This window comes from Myotis daubentonii, chromosome 16, assembly GCF_963259705.1.
Source record: "Myotis daubentonii chromosome 16, mMyoDau2.1, whole genome shotgun sequence".
Lineage (NCBI taxonomy): Eukaryota > Metazoa > Chordata > Mammalia > Chiroptera > Vespertilionidae > Myotis > Myotis daubentonii.
This window is the reverse complement of record NC_081855.1, coordinates 29,471,983-29,481,996: the sequence shown is the minus strand read 5'-3', so window position 1 is coordinate 29,481,996 and position 10,014 is coordinate 29,471,983. Positions and strand designations below refer to the sequence as shown.

The window sequence follows — 10,014 nt, the reverse complement described above, 5'->3', positions numbered from 1 at the left end:
CCACAAGCCAGGCTGATGGCTGCCAGTACAGCGGTGGTGGTGGGAGCCTCTCCCGCCTCCTCAGCAGCACTAAGGATGTCTGACTGCAGCTTAGGCCTGCTCCCCGCTGGCAAGTGGACATCCCCCAAGGGCTGCTGGGCTGCCAGAGGGATGTCTGACTGCCCTCAGGGATCGGGCCTAAGCCAGCAGGTGGACATCCTCCAAGGGGTCCCAGACTGCGAGGGGGCATAGGCCTGGCTGAGGGACACCCCTAATTGGACAAATTTTTGTGCACTGGGCCTCTAATATAAATAGAAAATACAAATGAAGAAATGATTTTTACTGGCACAGATTTTTTTTTTTTTTTTTTTTTTTTACTCACTGGTTCCTAACTAACAACACGAGGAAAGGAAAGTTCCTTTCTAATTTCCAGTCAAGCTAGATTTTATACTTTTTCCTAAACTCTGAACACATCTTTTTTGCACCGTATGAATTATATTTTGAATATGGAACATTTCATGAATTTGTGTCATCCTTGTGCAAGGGGCATGCTAATCTTCTTTGTATAATTTACAGTTTTAGTATCTATCTGTGTTGCCAAACTGAGCAGCACCATGAATGTGTTAACCTATAGAAGTGTTACCATCTAATTGAAAATATTCTGTTTAAAAATTTTTTGTTTTCTTTAAACCAAAAGGGAAAACTGTGTTCTTGCAACTATCTCAGTTTGAATAAAAATGTATTTATTGTTATCTGTGTTGATAAAAAGTTCGAGTTACTGTTTCCCTTACTCTGTATTCTACAGGAATAAACAGCACACATTTCATATCAAATAGAGACATACACCATTTTGGACAATTTAACCCACTGCATTTATATAGCCATAAAGGGACTGCAGTGCTTTTTAATATCCCATAGTAGTACTTAAAGAGAATAAAAAATGTAAACAGTAAGAAGATACGCTTATTTTAAAAGTGTTCTCTGATCCTGTATCACCACATAATGGTGTGTATAAAATGTGCCACAATTCTGAAGTTAGAGGACATAGAGTATGAAGAATTATATTTATCATTAAAATCTGCCTGTCATTTCTCTTAAAATCTTTATACTTGAGTCATCCTTAGATAGAGTCTTTTAAAAACTGATAAATTCTGTCGCATAGCAGAGTATCTTTTGTTAACTTGTATTATTGGAGAAGAATGCCCTGTGGCTTTTACAATCACACACCCAAGTCATTTTAGACTCAATGATTTTATTATCATTGCCACCATTTCTTCCAGTGGTTTATCTTCAACTACCCCAGCACAAGTGGAATGGAAAAAGTGGAGCATTTCTCTATTACATTGCTTTTTACTGTTTAAGCAATCTTCTTTAAAACCAGGAGAAATGTGACAAGAAAACTACTTTGGGGGTATATACTTACAGATTTGTCTCTTTTATTTAATGACCATGAATGCATCTTCATTTTATATGTGTTAGGCCTGTAATTTTACCATAGTAACTGGACTTGATTCTATATAACACTGCATGTTTTATAGCTAAGGATCAATTTAATTCAATAAACATTTTGGTAATATTTTCCCATGTATTTTCTTAAATTGAAGGGACTAAGAGACAGATCTAAGGGACAGATAAAATGGTGCCACCAATTTTAAAGAGTTTGATGGTTCCTCAAAAGATTCTTAACCTTTTTTTATGTATTTTTTTAAAAATACATAACCCTATTAGGCATCAATTTTACACAAGAGAAATAAAATTATCAAGCCACACAAAAATGTTTACACATATTCACAGCACATTATTTCTAATAGCCGAAAATTGAAAACAACTCAAATGACCACCAAATGATAAGTGGGTAAAGATAGTTTACAGTAAAAAGAAATGAAATACTGATCCATGGTATAACCCGAATGAATCTTGAAAACATTATGCTCAAAGAAAGCAACACAAAGATAAGATATTATGATTCCTTTTATATAAAATGTTCAGACTAGATGAATCTATACAGAAAAAAAAATAGATTAGTGATTGCCTACGGCTGGAGGGTGGGTTTAAATTGGGGACTGCCAATGGGCACGGGGTTTCTTTTCAGAGTGGGGGGAAAAAGTTCTAAAGTTAGATTGTGGTAATTCTAAAACAACTCAATAAATACACCTGAAAGTACTAAAGCCCTAGCCGGTTTGGCTCAGTGGACAGAGCATCGGCCTGCAGACTGAAGGGTCCTGGGTTCGATTTCGATCAAGGGCACATGCCAGGGTGTGGGCTTGGTCCCCACTAGGGGGCCTGCAGGAGGCAGCCGATCAATGATTCTCTCTCATCATTGATGTTTCTATCTCCCTCTCCCTCTCCCTTCTTCTCTGAAATCAATAAAAATATATTAAATATATATATTTTTTAAAAGTACTGAATAGTTCATTTTAATGAATTTATGACATTTTAATATATCTCAATAAAGCTGATTTAAAAATCAAGTGTCACTAAGTTATGGAGATATGCCTATATAACATGATACAATATTAAATAAAAATACATGGGAGGGTATGTAATTGATTAAACAAGATTTGCCATAGGTTGATAATTGTTGAAGCTGACTGAGAGTATCTGGGAGCTCATTTTATTTTTTCTAGTTTTTTTTTGCTATGGTCCAAATTTTTGAAATCAGTTTAAAAAATAATTTCCCCAACCTTACTTAAAGATCATGCCCATGTGCTTAGAAAAATTGATTGCACTGTAAGAATAATCCTTATTCCTGCGAAATACCCATTGATTGTGTCAAATTAACAATTGGCAGGTATTAACCACATTTGATGTATTAAATAAAATTCCTAAATAAATAAAATGAGAAAATGTGTCCCCCTGAGAGCTGATGGATTGTGTTCTCTTTGGAAATCAGTCACTTTCTTACTAAGAAGGGAACACTGATGGTTTGACTTTGGATGGAAGGCACACAATGCAATATACAGATCCTGTAAAATATACACTTGAAAGCTCTATAATTTTATTAATAAATGTCACCCCGATAAATTTAATTTTTAAAAAAGGATGCATTGAGAATTTACATTCTAACTCTTTTGTCTATAGCCTTTCATGTGTAGGAAATGAATGAATCCTTGTAAAAGTTGTAAAATAAATTTTAAAAATCTATCTTCCTCCTCCCTAAAGATTTCCTAACATCCCCTCTGGAAGAAAACTCTCACCTTCCTAAGGAATTAAACCGCATCATTTTATCATAACTAAGATCAAAGCAGGAACCTTTCTTTTGTCACCTATGACTTGCTACCATTGTTTGCCTTCAGGGAGTCAAGTCTAGAACAGGGCAAGGGTTAGTCAGGACAGGGATGGTGAATGCTTGCATCCATGCTGCCATTCCCTCATCTCAAATCAGGGCAGATGATGCTAATTCATCTCAGAACTTCTTCCTCTTGAGCTTTAGAATCCTTCTCAACAAAATGACCCAGGGAAAACACCTCCAGACAGAATTTATATATGAATTAAAACTTATTTGCTCTCCAGGTTTTAGGTATATGGATGCTGAGCTGATATTAGGAATAAAGTTAAGAAAAGGTTGGCATTTCGATTCAGCATGAGAGTAAATGTTAATCCTAGAATGAAAGGCTTTAGCAAGGCACAGCACTAGTATTAGGGTTTTAGCTAAGATTAGTGGTAGAATCAGGGTTAGTTTTAGATGGCGTAATTATAATTTTATACTAGAGTTATGTCTTAGAACTTTTTGCTTAATATTAAAAAGGATGAAGTTAGAATTGAGTGTATTTTACTGTGATGATTAGATGAATATCTTTTTTTAATTAAGTACTGTATATATTTATTCAATAGTAGAAGAAACAACTAGTACATTTTTTTTCTTAGCCAATACTTATATTGGTTTTAACCTTTGTTTTCAACAGACTCTATTTCATACAAATTTATTATATACTAGAGGCCTAGTGCACAAAAATTTGTGCACTCGGGGGGGGAGGGGTCCCTCAGCCCAGCCTGTGCCCTCTTGCAGTCTGGGACCCCTTGGGAGATAACGACCTGCTGGCTTAGGCCTGCTCCCGGGTGGCAGAGGGCAGGCCCAATCCCTAGGTACAGACCCTGGTTGGGCTCAGAGCAGGGCCAATTGGGGAGTTGGGGCGCCGCCCCCTGTCATGCACAGAGCAGGGCAGATCTGGAAGTTGTGATGCCACCCTCAGTCACGCTCAGGGTAGGGCCAATTGGAGGGTTGGGGCACCGCCCCCTGTCACACTCAAGGCAGAGTCGATGGGGAGGTTGTGGCACCACCACCTGTCACACACAGAGCAGGGCCAATCAGGGGGTTGGGGCGCTGCCCCCTGTCATGCACAGAGCAGGGCGCATCAGGGGGTTGGGGAGCTCCCCCCTGTCACACACAGAGCAGGGCCGATCAGGGGGTTGGGGCGCTGCCACTGTCACACTCAGGCAGGGCCAATGGGGAGGTTATGGCTCTACCCCATCACACACAAAGCAGGGCCCGTGGGGGAGAGGGGGTTGGGGCACCGCCCTCTATCACTCACAGAGCAGGGCTGATCAGGGGGTTGGGGCGCCTTCCCCTCTCACGAACAGAGCAGGGCAGATAGGGAGGTTGTGGCCCCACCCCCTGTCACACACAGAGCTGCAGGGCGATCAGGGGGTTTGGGCGCTGCCCCCTGTCATGCTGATCCCAGTGCCGGGAGGCTTCGTGGCTCCGCTGATCCTAGTGCTGGGAGGCATATTACCCTTTTACTATATAGAATAGAGGCCTGGTGCACGGGTGGGGGCCGGCTGGTTTGCCCTGAAGGGTGTCCTGGATCAGGGTGGGTTTCCCCACTGGGGTGCCTGGCCAGCCTGGATGAGGGGATGATGGCTGTTTGCAGCTGGTCACACACCCTTCAGGGTGGGGGTCCCCACTGGGGTGCCTGGCCAGTCTGGGTGAGGGGCTGAGGGCTGTTTTCAGGCTGGGACTGAAGCTCCCAACTGCTCCTTTTTTTCTTTTTTTATTCTGGGCCAGCTTTAGCTCTGAGGCTCCAGCTCTTAGGCCTCCGCTCCTCAAAGCAGGTATCTGGTTTGTTTCGGTTCTCGAAACTCTGTATCAACTCCAGCTCTGAGATCCCAGCCGGCTGAAAGCTGGTTTCTGGAGTTTTGTTTAGGGTCTGTATTTGTTACAATGTTTGAAACTGCAGGCTCAGAGGCTTGCAGCGGCAGGCGGGGAACGTTGGAGTCCTCCGTCACTGAAGCAAGCAAGCCTCATGTTAGTTTCAAGCTGCCTGGCTTCCGGCCGCCATCTTGGCTGACAGTTAATTTGCATATTGCCCTGATTAGCCAATGGGAAGGGTAGCGGTTGTATGCCAATTACCATGTTTCTCTTTTATTAGTGTAGGATACAGGGTGTCCCAAATATGTATACACACTTTGAATAATAATTAATTCCAATGGGTTATATCTGGAAGGAAAGAAACATCCATTGAGCTTTCAGCTATCAAGTGTGTATATATTTTTTGGGACACCCTGTATATACTCAATTACATTTTACCCTCATATTATTTTGTATTGCTTTCAGGTATACAGCATAATGGACCACCTTACAAAGTGGCACCCTGATATTTCCAGTACCCATCTGGCACAAGACATAATTATTACAATATTATTGACTACATTTACATGCTATATTTTACATCCCTCTGACTATTTTGTATCTACCAATTTGTACTTCTTAATCTCATCACCCCTTTCTCCCAGTCCCCTGACCCCTCTCCCCTCTGGTACCACCAATCCGCTCTCTGTATCTATGAGACTTGCAACTTTTTTATTTTGTTCTTGAGATTCCACATATAAATGAGATAATATGGTATTTGTCTTTCTCTGGCTGACTTATTTTATTTAGCATTATACTTTCTAGATCCTTCTAGGAATATCTTGAAAATATTGCAAAACTTTTCAATGCTCACATATTTCTTCTCTTACTACTTATCTTATGCATGTATTTTGCAAGAATAATGAAAGGACTTTAAAAAGCCATAAGGTGCCCTAACTGGTTTGGTTCAGCGGATAGAGCATCGGCCTGCGGACTCAAGGGTCCCAGGTTCGATTCCGGTCAAGGGCATGTACCTGGGTTGCGGGCACATACCCAGTAGGGAGTGTGCAGGAGGCGGCTGATCAATATTTCTCTCATCGATGTTTTTAACTCTCTATCCCTCTCCCTTCCTCTCTGTAAAAAATCAATAAAATATATTTAAAAAATAAAAAAATTAAAAAGCCATAAGGTGATACTAATAACTGAGATCTTAAATTAGTAGTTTTATCTTGTAGATTGTTCTATATGACTCCCAGGTTTTATGAGTTAATTGTAATATTTGCTTAATAACATTTGTTAGGCTGCTTAACAAAGTCATTGCAAAATGTTTCATGTATCTCTTAGTCACCATTGCAAAAAAATAAAAATCCAAATCAAGGTGATCAAAAGCCAGTAATGACAGACACAGAGCAATGATCTGCGTACACAGTGAAACAATACCAAGCCAAACAACAGGCACATCCTTCATGAGAATACACGACTTAGTTCCAACCACAATGTAACATTTATATTCTATGAACGTGACAGCAACCACCGCACAGGCATTGCTGCTCAGTTCCACCAACCTCACCCAATTTATCATTCTTGTTTCAAAACAGAAAGCAGGAAATGTTTTCTAGGTATTAGGAGCCATGCCAAACAGGATGAAATGTTACATCCCTTTAAGAAATTGCCCATTTTAAACCGTAAAAAAGAAACCGGCCTTGACTGACACAATGCCATTGGATAAGTGTGGTTTTCTTGCTAGTTTGCTAACTAGCTCTCTATTTTTTCCCCTCTGTTTTTCAATTTGAATCAAAGCGAATAAATGCAGTTCATTAAGAACAAGACAAAAATAAGTTTTTTTAAAGAGGGAATAGGAAAACAAGGGTAGAATGTGTATGTCAAAACCAGAGGAACGGCACTGGCTGGTTGGCTCAGCTGGTTGGAGCATTGTCCCATCCACCAAAAGGTTGTGGGTTCAATTCCCAGTCAGGGTACATACCTGGGTTCCAGTTCAATCCCCGGTCAGGGCATGTATGGGAGGCAACCAATCTCACATGGATGTTTTTCTCTCATATGGATGTTCCTCTCTCTTTCTCTTCCCCTCTCTCTAAAAATAAATTAAAAAATTAAAAAAAAAACATATCCTTAGGATATCCTCAGGTAAGGATTAAAAGAAAAAAGACCAGAGGAACAAATACTAATACAGAATGCATGTCATTTGATTTTCTACATTTAACTATGAAGAGTGCAAATTCATGTCAGACTTCCCTAACTACAAACATAAAGAAAAAACAAGATGTTATAAGATTTGAATAGTTACTAAAGGAATCAATTTATAAACAATCATTTAAAACTTTTATCCTCTTGAAATACTCTTTTAAAAATATATTTTTATTGATTTCAGAGAGGAAGAGGAAAAGAGATATGGAAACATCAAAGGTGAGAAAGAATAATTGATCTGCTGCCTCCTGCATGCTCCACACTGGGGATAGAGCCCCAACACGGGCATATGCCCTGATCAAGAATTGAGCCATGACCTCCTGGTTCATAGGTCAATGCTCAAACACTGAGCTATATTGGCTGGCCTTAAAGCACTCTTTGCTCATACATGCTTCTGTATGTAAAAAGATGGAAAGATAAAATGACATCATTTATTATCTCTGTATCCCTTAAAAACAATTCCAGTCTCAAGAGCAAAGTGACAGTGTGTATTTATGCAGATTTCTTCAAGTAAAGCAAGGAGCTGTTGCATAATAAATCTATTTCTAGTCTTGCAAGCCTTTAAGAGAATCTAAAATAGCAGCATTTCATCAGGGGCCACGTTTCATGTCAAATAGTGTGTAAAATCTAATAATACTCAGCAGGTGATAGAGGCAATGCATGGGGAAAATGAAGGCTACATAAAACTTTACCAGGGATGTTATAGTCGGGACTGGAAATTTCTGGAGTTCTTTTGTTTAGATTCTGTAACCATGTACAAGGGGGAAGAAAAGGAGTCACAATCTGGATACCTATGTGGCTAGTGCAACTTTCTCTTCTCATTTCCCTCACGTATTTTCACAATTATTTTGTAATTTTTCTTTTATTGATTTTAGAAAGGGAGGAAGGGAGAGAGGGAGAGAAACATTGATGTGAGAGAGAAACATTGATCAGCTGCCCCTGGCATGGCCCCTACTGGGGATCAAGCCTGCAACTGGGGCATGTGCCCTGAAGGGGAATGGAACCTGTGACCTTTGGTGCATGGGATAACACCCAACCAATTGAGCCACATTGGCCAGAGCCATGCTTGTTTTTTTGTTGTTTTGTTTTTTTCTAGGCATTTAACAGTCCCACTGGAGACAGTGGATTGGAAAGAACGCTTACGGGGAGTCATAGAATCTGAGTTCTCATTTCAGTTTTGCCTCCAACTAGTCTTTCTCTTCATCTTTCTTAGCTCAGTTTGAATCTCTAAATGAGAAGCCTTTGCTGTCTAAATTCACAGCCCAGATCTATCTTCTAGTAATTATATGACTTGAAGCAAATTACTTCTCCCATCTTTTAACTTTATATCTGAAAATGGGTTCCAGCCCTAAATCTTACAGAACTTTGGTGAGGACTGACTGAGCTAACATAACTGGAAAGCTCAGAATACCAAACACATAGAATATTCTCAATAAATGTTATGATTTTATCCTTCCCTTTTCAGTCTCCCCATAAGGTCCCCTCAAGCTCTAACACATTTTTATATTAAGAACCAATAGATGAAAACCAATACCTCACCAGCATGGAGCACAAAATGGGATCTCACTCTTTTTATTTTTAACTAGAGGCCCAGTGCACAAAAATTTGTGCACTCTGGGGGGAGAGGGGGTCCCTCAGCCTGGCCTGTGCCCTCTCGCAGTCTGGGACCCCTCGGGAGATAAGGACCTGCTGGCTTAGGCCTGCTCCCAGGTGGCAGAGGGCAGGCCTAATCCCTAGGTGCAGCCCCTGGTCGGGCTCAGAGCAGGGCCAATTGGGGAGTTGGGGCGCCGCCCCCTGTCATGCACAGAGCAGGGCGGATCTGGAGGTTGTGATGCCACCCTCAGTCACGCTCAGGGTAGGGCCGATTGGGGGGTTGGGGCACCGCCCCCTGTCACACTCAAGGCAGAGTCAATGGGGAGGTTGCGGCACCACCCCTTGTCACACACAGAGCAGAGCCAATCAGGGGGTTGGGGCACTGCCGCCTGTCATGCACAGAGCAGGGCCCATCAGGGAGGTTGGGGCTCTGTACCCTGTCACGCACAGAGCAGGGCCGATCAGGGGGTTGAGGAGCTCCCCCCTGTCACTCATAGAATAGGGCCAATAGGGGAGTTGGGGCACCGCCCCCTGTCACACACAGAGCAGGGTGGATCAGGGGGTTGGGGCGCTGCCCCCTGTCATGCACAGAGCAGGGCCCATTGGGGGGTTGGGGCTCCGTACCCTGTCACACACAGAGCAGGGCTGATCAGGGGGTTGAGGAGCTCCCCACTGTCACTCACAGAGCAGGGCCCATCAGGGGGGTTGGGACACCGCCCCCCATCACACACAGAGCAGGGCGGATCAGGGGGTTGGGGTGCCGCCCTCTATCACCCACAGAGCAGGGCCGATCAGGGGGTTGGGGCACCGCCACTGTCACACTCAGGGCAGGGCCGATGGGGAGGTTATGGCTCTACCCCGTCACACACAGAGCAGGGCCCGTGGGGGTTGGGGGGTTGGGGCGCCGCCCTCTATCACTCACAGAGCAGGGCCAATCAGGGGGTTGGGGCGCTGCACCCTGTCACACACAGAGCAGGGCCGATCAGGGGGTTAGGGCGCTGCACCCTGTCACACACAGAGCCGCAGGGCGATCAGGGGGTTTGGGCGCTGCCCCCTGTCACGCTGATCCCGGTGCCGGGAGGCATATTACCCTTTTACTATATAGAATAGAGGCCTGGTGCACGGGTGGGGGCTGGCTGGGTTGCCCTGAAGGGTGTCCTGGATCAGGT

The 10,014-nt window shown here is 42.9% G+C and overlaps 1 non-coding gene across 1 annotated transcript; it reads right to left on the bottom strand.

The window, feature by feature from the left end:
* Positions 1-479: 479 nt before the first annotated feature.
* Positions 480-582, bottom strand: LOC132219420 (U6 spliceosomal RNA). Its single transcript, XR_009449434.1, has one exon. It is a non-coding gene; the product is annotated as a U6 spliceosomal RNA (small nuclear RNA).
* Between the last annotated feature and the right edge of the window lie 9,432 nt (positions 583-10,014).